Source organism: Procambarus clarkii, chromosome 32 (assembly GCF_040958095.1).
Source record: "Procambarus clarkii isolate CNS0578487 chromosome 32, FALCON_Pclarkii_2.0, whole genome shotgun sequence".
NCBI lineage: Eukaryota > Metazoa > Arthropoda > Malacostraca > Decapoda > Cambaridae > Procambarus > Procambarus clarkii.
In genome coordinates this window covers 26508306-26520735 of record NC_091181.1, presented here as the reverse complement: position 1 = coordinate 26520735, position 12430 = coordinate 26508306, and positions in this window count along the sequence as shown.

The window sequence follows — 12430 nt, the reverse complement described above, 5'->3', positions numbered from 1 at the left end:
TAGCGGCCAAAAACCGTGCGATTTTCGCCGCTAGCGGCCAAAAATCGTGCGATTTTCGCCGCTAGCGGCCAAAAACCGCGCGATTTTCGCAGGTAGCGGCTAAAAACTATGCGATTTTCGCAGCTGGCGGGCAAAAATCGTGATTTTCGCCGCTACCGGCCAAAAATAGCGCGATTTTCGCCGCTAGTGGCCAAAAACCGTGCGATTTTCGCCGCTAGCGGCCAAAAATCGGGCGATTTTTGCCGGTAACAGCCAAAACCGTGCTATTTTCGACGCTAGCGGCCAGAAACTATGCAATTTTTGCAGCTGGCGGGCAAAAATAGCCGATTTTCGCCGCTACCGGCCAAAAACCGCACGATTTTCGCCGCTAGCGGCCAAAAACCATGAGATTTTCGCAGCTGGCAGGCAAAAATCGCGATTTTCGCCGCTAGCGGCCAAAAATTGGGCGATTTTTGCCGTTAACGGCCGAAAACCGCGCTATTTTCGACGCTAGCATCCAGAAACCATGCGATTTTTGCAGCTGGCGGCCAAAAACCGCGCGAATTTCGCCGCTACCTGCCAAAAATCGACCGATTTTCGCCGTTACCGGCCAAAAACCGCGCGATTTTCGCAGCTGGCGGGCAAAAATCGCGATTTTCGCCGCTACCGGCCAAAAATAGCGCGATTTTCGCCGATAGCGGCCAAAAATCGTGCAAATTTCGCCGCTAGCGGCCAAAAACCATGAGATTTTCGCAGCTGGCGGGCAAAAATCGCGTTTTTCGCCGCTACCGGCCAAAAATAGCGCGATTTTCGCCGCTAGCGGCCAAAAACCGTGCGATTTTCGCCGCTAGCGGCCAAAAATCGGGCGATTTTTGCCGCTAACGGCCGATAACAGCGCTATTTTCGACGCTAGCGGCCAGAAACCATGCTATTTTTGCAGCTGGCGGCCAAAAACCGCGCGAATTTCTCCGCTACCTGCCAAAAATCGACCGATTTTCGCTGCTACCGGCCAAAAACCGCGCGATTTTCGCCGCTACCGGCCAAAAACCATGAGATTTTCGCAGCTGGCGGGCAAAAATCGCGATTTTCGGCGCTACCGGCCAAAAATAGCGCGATTTTCGCCGCTAGCGGCCAAAAACCGTGCGATTTTCGCCGCTAGCGGCCAAAAATCGTGCGATTTTCGCCGCTAGCGGCCAGAAACTATGCGATTTTTGCAGCTGGCGGACGAAAATAGCGCGATTTTCGCCGCTACCGGCCAAAAATCGCGATTTTCACCGCTACTGGCTAAAAAATATCGCGATTTTCGCTGCTAGCGGCCAAAAACCGTGCGATTTTCGCCGCTAGCGGCCAGAAACTATGCGATTTTTGCAGCTGGCGTTCAAAAATAGCGCGATTTTCGCCACTACCGGCCAAAAATAGCGCGATTTTCGCCGCTAGCGGTCAAAAACCGTGCGATTTTCGTCGCTAGCGGCCAAAAATCGTGCAAATTTCGCCGCTAGCGGCCAAAAATCGTGCGAATTTCGCCGCTAGCGCCCAAAAATCGTGTGAATTTCGCCGCTAGAGGCCAGAAACTATGCGATTTTTGCAGCTGGCGGGCGAAAATAGCGCGATTTTCGCCGCTACCGGCCAAAAACCGCGCGATTTTCGCCGCTAGCGGCCAAAAACCATGCGATTTTCGCAGCTGGCGAGCAAAAGTCGCAATTTTCGCCACTACGGGCCAAAAATTGCGCGATTTTCGCTGCTTGCGGCCAAAAACCGTGCGATTTTCGCCGCTAGCGGCCAAAAATCGTGCGATTTTCGCCGCTAGCGGCCAGAAACTATGCGATTTTTGCAGCAGGCGGGCAAAAAGAGCGCGATTTTAGCCGCTACCGGCCAAAAACCGCGCGATTTTCGCCGCTAGCGGCCAAAAACTATGCGATTTTCGCAGCTGGCGGGCAAAAAAAGTGATTTTCGCCGCTACCGGCCAAAAATAGCGCGATTTTCGCCGCTACCGGCCAAAAATAGCGCGATTTTCGCCGCTAGCGGCCAAAAACCGTGCGATTTTCGCCGCTAGCGGCCAGAAACTATGCGATTTTTGCAGCTGGTGGGCAAAAATAGCGCGATTTTCGCCGCTACCGGCTAAAAACCGCGCGATTTTCGCCGTTAGCAGCCAAAAACCATACGATTTTCGCAGCTGGCTGGCAAAAATCGTGATTTTTTACGCTACCAGCCAAAAATAGCGCGATTTTCGCCGCTAGCGGCCAAAAACATGCGATTTTCGCAGCTGGCGGGCAAAAATTGCGATTTTCGCCGCTACCGGCCAAAAATAGTGCGATTTTTGCAGCTGGCGGCCAAAAACCGCGCGAATTTCGCCGCTACCTGCCAAAAATCGACCGATTTTCGCCGTTACCGGCCAAAAACCGCGCGATTTTCGCAGCTGGCGGGCAAAAATCGCGATTTTCGCCGCTACCGGCCAAAAATAGCGCGATTTTCGCCGATAGCGGCCAAAAATCGTGCAAATTTCGCCGCTAGCGGCCAAAAACCATGAGATTTTCGCAGCTGGCGGGCAAAAATCGCGTTTTTCGCCGCTACCGGCCAAAAATAGCGCGATTTTCGCCGCTAGCGGCCAAAAACCGTGCGATTTTCGCCGCTAGCGGCCAAAAATCGGGCGATTTTTGCCGCTAACGGCCGATAACAGCGCTATTTTCGACGCTAGCGGCCAGAAACCATGCTATTTTTGCAGCTGGCGGCCAAAAACCGCGCGAATTTCTCCGCTACCTGCCAAAAATCGACCGATTTTCGCTGCTACCGGCCAAAAACCGCGCGATTTTCGCCGCTACCGGCCAAAAACCATGAGATTTTCGCAGCTAGCGGGCAAAAATCGCGATTTTCGGCGCTACCGGCCAAAAATAGCGCGATTTTCGCCGCTAGCGGCCAAAAACCGTGCGATTTTCGCCGCTAGCGGCCAAAAATCGTGCGATTTTCGCCGCTAGCGGCCAGAAACTATGCGATTTTTGCAGCTGGCGGACGAAAATAGCGCGATTTTCGCCGCTACCGGCCAAAAATCGCGATTTTCACCGCTACTGGCTAAAAAATATCGCGATTTTCGCTGCTAGCGGCCAAAAACCGTGCGATTTTCGCCGCTAGCGGCCAGAAACTATGCGAGTTTTGCAGCTGGCGTTCAAAAATAGCGCGATTTTCGCCACTACCGGCCAAAAATAGCGCGATTTTCGCCGCTAGCGGTCAAAAACCGTGCGATTTTCGTCGCTAGCGGCCAAAAATCGTGCAAATTTCGCCGCTAGCGGCCAAAAATCGTGCGAATTTCGCCGCTAGCGCCCAAAAATCGTGTGAATTTCGCCGCTAGAGGCCAGAAACTATGCGATTTTTGCAGCTGGCGGGCAAAAATAGCGCGATTTTCGCCGCTACCGGCCAAAAACCATGCGATTTTCGCAACTGGCGGGTAAAAATCGCGATTTTCGCCACTACCGGCCAAAAATAGCGCGATTTTCGCCGCTAGCGGCCAAAAATCGTGCAAATTTCGCCGCTAGCGGCCAAAAATCGTGGGAATTTCGCCGCTAGCGGCCAGAAACTATGCGATTTTTGCAGCTGGCGGGCAAAAATAGCCGATTTTCGCCGCTACCGGCCAAAAACCACGCGATTTTCGCCGCTAGCGGCCAAAAACCATGCGATTTTCGCCGCTACCGGCCAAAAATAGCGCGATTTTCGCCGCTAGCGGCCAAAAATCGTGCAAATTTCGCCGCTAGCGGCCAAAAATCGTGTGAATTTCGCCGCTAGCGGCCAAAAATCGTGTGAATTTCGCCGCTAGCGGCCAGAAACTATGCGATTTTTGCAGCTGGCGGGCGAAAATAGCGCGATTTTCGCCGCTCCCGGCCAAAAACCGCGCGATTTTCGCCGCTAGCGGCCAAAAACCATGCGATTTTCGCAGCTGGCGAGCAAAAATCGCGATTTTCGCCACTACGGGCCAAAAATTGCGCGATTTTCGCTGCTTGCGGCCAAAAACCGTGCGATTTTCGCCGCTAACGGCCAAAAACCGTGCGATTTTCGCCGCTAGCGGCAAAAAATCGGGCGATTTTTGCCGTTAACGGCCGAAAACCGCGCTATTTTCGACGCTAGCGGCCAGAAACCAAACGAGTTTTGCAGCTGGCGGCCAAAAAACGCGCGAATTTCGCCGCTACCAGCCAAAAACCGCGCGATTTTCGCCGCTAGCGGCCAAAAACCATGCGATTTTCGCAGCTGGCGGGCAAAAATCGTGCAAATTTCGCCGCTAGCGGCCAAAAATCGTGGGAATTTCGCCGCTAGCGGCCAAAAATCGTGCGATTTTCGCCGCTAGCGGCCAAAAATCGTGCGATTTTCGCCGCTAGCGGCCAGAAACTATGCGATTTTTGCAGCTGGCGGGCAAAAATAGCCGATTTTCGCCGCTACCGGCCAAAAACCGCGCGATTTTCGCCGCTAGCGGCCAAAAACCATGAGATTTTCGCAGCTGGCGGGCAAAAATCGCGATTTTCGCCGCTACCGGCCAAAAATAGCGCGATTTTCGCCGCTAGCGGCCAAAAACCGTGCGATTTTCGCCGCTAGCGGCCAAAAATCGGGCGATTTTTGCCCTTAACGGCCGAAAACCGCGCTATTTTCGACGCTAGCGTCCAGAAACCATGCGATTTTTGCTGCTGGCGCCCAAAAACCGCGCGAATTTCGCCGCTACCTGCCAAAAATCGACCGATTTTCGCCGTTACCGGCCAAAAACCGCGCGATTTTCGCCGCTAGCGGCCAAAAACCATGCGATTTTCGCAGCTGGCGGGCAAAAATCGCGATTTTCGCCGCTACCGGCTAAAAATAGCGCGATTTTCGCCGCTAGCGGCCAAAAATCGTGCAAATTTCGCCGCTAGCGGCCAAAAATCGTGGGAATTTCGCCGCTAGCGGCCAGAAACTATGCGATTTTTGCAGCTGGCGGGCAAAAATAGGGCGATTTTCGCCGCTAGCGGCCAAAAACCATGCGATTTTCGCAGCTGAGGGGCAAAAATCGCGATTTTTCGCAAAAATCGCAAAAATCGCAAAAAAAAAAAAAAAACGCAAAAAAAAAACGCAAAAAAAACGCAAAAAAAACGCAAAAAATCGCAAAAATCGCAGAAAATCGCGATTTTCGCCGCTACTGGCCAAAAATAGCGCGATTTTCGCCGCTAGCGGCCAAAAACCGTGCGATTTTCGCCGCTAGCGGCCAAAAATCGGGCGATTTTTGCCGCTAACGGCCGAAAACCGCGCTTTTTTCGCCGCTAGCGGCCAAAAACCGCGCGTATTTCGCCGCTACCTGCCAAAAATCGACCGATTTTCGCCGCTACCGGCCAAAAATCGTGCAAATTTCGCCGCTAGCGGCCAAAAATCGTGCGAATTTCACCGCTAGCGGCCAAAAATCGTGCGTTTTTCCCCGCTAGCGGCCAGAAACTATGCGATTTTTGCAGCTGGTGGGCGAAAATAGCGTGATTTTCGCCGCTACCGGCCAAAAACCGCGCAATTTTCGCCGCTAGCGGCCAAAAACCATGCGATTTTCGCAGCTGGCGGGCAAAAATAGCGCGATTTTCGCCGATACCGGCCAAAAACCGCGCGATTTTCGCCGCTAGCGGCCAAAAACCATGAGATTTTCGCAGCTGGCGGGCAAAAATCGCGATTTTCGGCGCTACCGGCCAAAAATAGCGCGATTTTCGCCGCTAGCGGCCAAAAACCGTGCGATTTTTGCCGCTAGCGGCCAAAAATCGTGCGATTTTCGCCGCTAGCGGCCAGAAACCATGAGATTTTCGCAGCTGTTGGGCAAAAATCGCGATATTCACCGCTGCCTTCCAAAAACTGCGCGATTTTCACCGCTAGCGGCCAAAAACCATGCGATTTTCGCCGCTAGCTGCCAAAAACCATGCGATTTTCGCCGCTAGCGGCCAAAAATCGCGATTTTCGCCGCTACCGGCCAAAAATAGCGCGATTTTCGCCACTAGCGGCCAAAAACCGTGCGATTTTCGACGCTAGCGGCCAAAAATCGTGCGATTTTCGCAGCTACCGGACAAAAATAGCGCGATTTTCGCAGCTAGCGGCCAAAAATCGGGCGATTTTTGCCGTTAACGGCCGAAAACCGTGCTATTTTCGACGCTAGCGGCCAGAAACCATGCGATTTTTGCAGCTGGCGGCCAAAAACCGCCCGATTTTCGCCGCTACCGGACAAAAATAGCGCGATTTTCGCCGCTAACGGCCAAAAACCGTGCGATTTTCGCCGCTAGCGGCCAAAAATCGGGCGATTTTTGCCGTTAACGGCCGAAAACCGCGCTATTTTCGACGCTAGCGGCCAGAAACCAAACGAGTTTTGCAGCTGGCGGCCAAAAAAAACGCGCGAATTTCGCCGCTACCAGCCAAAAACCGCGCGATTTTCGCCGCTAGCGGCCAAAAACCATGCGATTTTCGCAGCTGGCGGGCAAAAATCGCGATTTTCGCCGCTACCGGCCAAAAATAGCGCGATTTTCGCCGCTAGCGGCCAAAAATCGTGCAAATTTCGCCGCTAGCGGCCAAAAATCGTGGGAATTTCGCCGCTAGCGGCCAGAAACTATGCGATTTTTGCAGCTGGCGGGCAAAAATAGCCGATTTTCGCCGCTAGCGGCCAAAAACTATGAGATTTTCGCAGCTGGCGGGCAAAAATCACGATTTTCGCCGCTACCGGCTAAAAATAGCGCGATTTTCGCCGCTAACGGCCAAAAACCGTGCGATTTTCGCCGCTAGCGGCCAAAAATCGGGCGATTTTTGCCCTTAACGGCCAAAAACCGCGCTATTTTCGACGCTAGCGTCCAGAAACCATGCGATTTTTGCAGCTGGCGCCCAAAAACCGCGCGAATTTCGCCGCTACCTGCCAAAAATCGACCGATTTTCGACGTTACCGGCCAAAAACCGCGCGATTTTCGCCGCTAGTGGCCAAAAACCATGCGATTTTCGCAGCTGGCGGGCAAAAATCGCGATTTTCGCCGCTACCGGCTAAAAATAGCGCGATTTTCGCCGCTAGCGGCCAAAAATCGTGCAAATTTCGCCGCTAGCGGCCAAAAATCGTGGGAATTTCGCCGCTAGCGGCCAGAAACTATGCGATTTTTGCAGCTGGCGGGCAAAAATAGCGCGATTTTCGCCGCTAGCGGCCAAAAACCATGCGATTTTCGCCGCTAGCGGCCAAAAACCATGCGATTTTCGCAGCTGAGGGGCAAAAATCGCGATTTTCGCCGCTACCGGCCAAAAATAGCGCGATTTTCGCCGCTAGCGGCCAAAAACCGTGCGATTTTTGCCGCTAGCGGCCAAAAATCGTGCGATTTTCGCCGCTAGCGGCCAGAAACCATGAGATTTTCGCAGCTGTTGGGCAAAAATCGCGATATTCACCGCTGCCTTCCAAAAACTGCGCGATTTTCGCCGCTAGCGGCCAAAAACCATGCGATTTTCGCCGCTAGCGGCCAAAAACCATGCGATTTTCGCCGCTAGCGGCCAAAAATCGCGATTTTCGCCGCTACCGGCCAAAAATAGCGCGATTTTCGCCACTAGCGGCCAAAAACCGTGCGATTTTCGACGCTAGCGGCCAAAAATCGTGCGATTTTCGCAGCTACCGGACAAAAATAGCGCGATTTTCGCAGCTAGCGGCCAAAAATCGGGCGATTTTTGCCGTTAACGGCCGAAAACCGTGCTATTTTCGACGCTAGCGGCCAGAAACCATGCGATTTTTGCAGCTGGCGGCCAAAAACCGCCCGATTTTCGCCGCTACCGGACAAAAATAGCGCGATTTTCGCCGCTAACGGCCAAAAACCGTGCGATTTTCGCCGCTAGCGGCCAAAAATCGGGCGATTTTTGCCGTTAACGGCCGAAAACCGCGCTATTTTCGACGCTAGCGGCCAGAAACCAAACGAGTTTTGCAGCTGGCGGCCAAAAAAACGCGCGAATTTCGCCGCTACCAGCCAAAAACCGCGCGATTTTCGCCGCTAGCGGCCAAAAACCATGCGATTTTCGCAGCTGGCGGGCAAAAATCGCGATTTTCGCCGCTACCGGCCAAAAATAGCGCGATTTTCGCCGCTAGCGGCCAAAAATCGTGCAAATTTCGCCGCTAGCGGCCAAAAATCGTGGGAATTTCGCCGCTAGCGGCCAGAAACTATGCGATTTTTGCAGCTGGCGGGCAAAAATAGCCGATTTTCGCCGCTAGCGGCCAAAAACTATGAGATTTTCGCAGCTGGCGGGCAAAAATCACGATTTTCGCCGCTACCGGCTAAAAATAGCGCGATTTTCGCCGCTAACGGCCAAAAACCGTGCGATTTTCGCCGCTAGCGGCCAAAAATCGGGCGATTTTTGCCCTTAACGGCCGAAAACCGCGCTATTTTCGACGCTAGCGTCCAGAAACCATGCGATTTTTGCAGCTGGCGCCCAAAAACCGCGCGAATTTCGCCGCTACCTGCCAAAAATCGACCGATTTTCGACGTTACCGGCCAAAAACCGCGCGATTTTCGCCGCTAGTGGCCAAAAACCATGCGATTTTCGCAGCTGGCGGGCAAAAATCGCGATTTTCGCCGCTACCGGCTAAAAATAGCGCGATTTTCGCCGCTAGCGGCCAAAAATCGTGCAAATTTCGCCGCTAGCGGCCAAAAATCGTGGGAATTTCGCCGCTAGCGGCCAGAAACTATGCGATTTTTGCAGCTGGCGGGCAAAAATAGCGCGATTTTCGCCGCTAGCGGCCAAAAACCATGCGATTTTCGCCGCTAGCGGCCAAAAACCATGCGATTTTCGCAGCTGAGGGGCAAAAATCGCGATTTTCGCCGCTACTGGCCAAAAATAGCGCGATTTTCGCCGCTAGCGGCCAAAAAACGTGCGATTTTCGCCGCTAGCGGCCAAAAATCGGGCGATTTTTGCCGCTAACGGCCGAAAACCGCGCTATTTTCGCCGCTACCTGCCAAAAATCGACCGATTTTCGCCGCTACCGGCCAAAAACCATGCGATTTTCGCAGCTGGCGGGCAAAAATCGCGATTTTCGGCGCTACCGGCCAAAAATAGCGCGATTTTCGCCGCTAGCGGCCAAAAACCGTGCGATTTTCGCCGCTAGCGGCCAAAAATCGTACAAATTTCGCCGCTAGCGGCCAAAAATCGTGCGAATTTCACCGCTAGCGGCCAAAAATCGTGCGTTTCTCCCCGCTAGCGGCCAGAAACTATGCGATTTTTGCAGCTGGTGGGCAAAAATCGCGATTTTCGGCGCTACCGGCCAAAAATTGCGCGATTTTCGCCGCTAGCGGCCAAAAACCGTGCGATTTTCGCCGCTAGCGGCCAAAAATCGTGCAAATTTCCCCGCTAGCGGCCAAAAAGCGTGCGAATTTCACTGCTAGCGGCCAAAAATCGTGCGTTTTTCCCCGCTAGCGGCCAGAAACTATGCGATTTTTGCAGCTGGTGGGCGAAAATAGCGCGATTTTCGCCGCTAGCGGCCAAAAACCGTGAGATTTTCGCAGCTGGCGGGCAAAAATCGCGATTTTCGGCACTACCGGCCAAAAAAAGCGCAATTTTCGCCGCTAGCGGCCAATAACCGTGCGATTTTCGCCGCTAGCGGCCAAAAATCGTGCGATTTTCGCCGCTAGCGGCCAAAAACCGCGCGATTTTCGCAGGTAGCGGCTAAAAACTATGCGATTATCGCAGCTGGCGGGCAAAAATCGTGATTTTCGCCGCTACCGGCCAAAAATAGCGCGATTTTCGCCGCTAGTGGCCAAAAACCGTGCGATTTTCGCCGCTAGCGGCCAAAAATCGGGCAATTTTTGCCGGTAACAGCCAAAACCGTGCTATTTTCGACGCTAGCGGCCAGAAACTATGCTATTTTTGCAGCTGGCGGGCAAAAATAGCCGATTTTCGCCGCTACCGGCCAAAAACCGCGCGATTTTCGCCGCTAGCGGCCAAAAACCATGAGATTTTCGCAGCTGGCAGGCAAAAATCGCGATTTTCGCCACTACCGGCCAAAAATAGCGCGATTTTCGCCGCTAGCGGCCAATAACCGTGCGATTTTCGCCGCTAGCGGCCAAAAATCGTGCGATTTTCGCCGCTAGCGGCCAAAAACCGCGCGATTTTCGCAGGTAGCGGCTAAAAACTATGCGATTTTCGCAGCTGGCGGGCAAAAATCGTGATTTTCGCCGCTACCGGCCAAAAATAGCGCGATTTTCGCCGCTACCGGCCAAAAATAGCGCGATTTTCGCCGCTACCGGCCAAAAATAGCGCGATTTTCGCCGCTAGTGGCCAAAAACCGTGCTATTTTCGCCGCTAGCGGCGAAAAATCGGGCGATTTTTGCCGGTAACAGCCAAAACCGTGCTATTTTCGACGCTAGCGGCCAGAAACTATGCTATTTTTGCAGCTGGCGGGCAAAAATAGCCGATTTTCGCCGCTACCGGCCAAAAACCGCGCGATTTTCGCCGCTAGCGGCCAAAAACCATGAGATTTTCGCAGCTGGCAGGCAAAAATCGCGATTTTCGCCGCTACCGGCCAAAAATGCGCGATTTTCGCCGCTAGCGGCCAAAAACCGTGCGATTTTCGCCGCTAGCGGCCAAAAATTGGGCGATTTTTGCCGTTAACGGCCGAAAACTGCGCTATTTTCGACGCTAGCATCCAGAAACCATGCGATTTTTGCAGCTGGCGGCCAAAAACCGCGCGAATTTCGCCGCTACCTGCCAAAAATCGACCGATTTTCGCCGTTACCGGCCAAAAACCGCGCGATTTTCGCAGCTGGCGGGCAAAAATCGCGATTTTCGCCGCTACCGGCCAAAAATAGCGCGATTTTCGCCGCTAGCGGCCAAAAATCGTGCAAATTTCGCCGCTAGCGGCCAAAAACCATGAGATTTTCGCAGCTGGCGGGCAAAAATCGCGTTTTTCGCCGCTACCGGCCAAAAATAGCGCGATTTTCGCCGCTAGCGGCCAAAAACCGTGCGATTTTCGCCGCTAGCGGCCAAAAATCGGGCGATTTTTGCCGCTAACGGCCGATAACAGCGCTATTTTCGACGCTAGCGGCCAGAAACCATGCTATTTTTGCAGCTGGCGGCCAAAAACCGCGCGAATTTCTCCGCTACCTGCCAAAAATCGACCGATTTTCGCCGCTACCGGCCAAAAACCGCGCGATTTTCGCCGCTACCGGCCAAAAACCATGAGATTTTCGCAGCTGGCGGGCAAAAATCGCGATTTTCGGCGCTACCGGCCAAAAATAGCGCGATTTTCGCCGCTAGCGGCCAAAAACCGTGCGATTTTCGCCGCTAGCGGCCAAAAATCGTGCGATTTTCGCCGCTAGCGGCCAGAAACTATGCGATTTTTGCAGCTGGCGGACGAAAATAGCGCGATTTTCGCCGCTACCGGCCAAAAATCGCGATTTTCACCGCTACTGGCTAAAAAATATCGCGATTTTCGCTGCTAGCGGCCAAAAACCGTGCGATTTTCGCCGCTAGCGGCCAGAAACTATGCGATTTTTGCAGCTGGCGTTCAAAAATAGCGCGATTTTCGCCGCTACCGGCCAAAAACCACGCGATTTTCGCCGCTAGCGGCCAAAAATCGTGGGAATTTCGCTGCTAGCGGTCAGAAACTATGCGATTTTTGCAGCTGGCGGGCAAAAATCGCGATTTTCGCCACTACCGGCCAAAAATAGCGCGATTTTCGCCGCTAGCGGTCAAAAACCGTGCGATTTTCGTCGCTAGCGGCCAAAAATCGTGCAAATTTCGCCGCTAGCGGCCAAAAATCGTGCGAATTTCGCCGCTAGCGCCCAAAAATCGTGTGAATTTCGCCGCTAGCGGCCAGAAACTATGCGATTTTTGCAGCTGGCGGGCGAAAATAGCGCGATTTTCGCCGCTACCGGCCAAAAACCGCGCGATTTTCGCCGCTAGCGGCCAAAAACCATGCGATTTTCGCAGCTGGCGAGCAAAAATCGCAATTTTCGCCACTACGGGCCAAAAATTGCGCGATTTTCGCTGCTTGCGGCCAAAAACCGTGCGATTTTCGCCACTAGCGGCCAAAAATCGTGCGATTTTCGCCGCTAGCGGCCAGAAACTATGCGATTTTTGCAGCTGGCGGGCAAAAAGAGCGCGATTTTAGCCGCTACCGGCCAAAAACCGCGCGATTTTCGCCGCTAGCGGCCAAAAACTATGCGATTTTCGCAGCTGGCGGGCAAAAAAAGTGATTTTCGCCGCTACCGGCCAAAAATAGCGCGATTTTCGCCGCTACCGGCCAAAAATAGCGCGATTTTCGCCGCTAGCGGCCAGAAACTATGCGATTTTTGCAGCTGGCGGGCAAAAATAGCGCGATTTTCGCCGCTACCGGCCAAAAACCATGCGATTTTCGCAGCTGGCGGGTAAAAATCGCGATTTTCGCCACTACCGGCCAAAAATAGCGCGATTTTCGCCTCTAGCGGCCAAAAATCGTGCAAATTTCGCCGCTAGCGGCCAAAAATCGTGG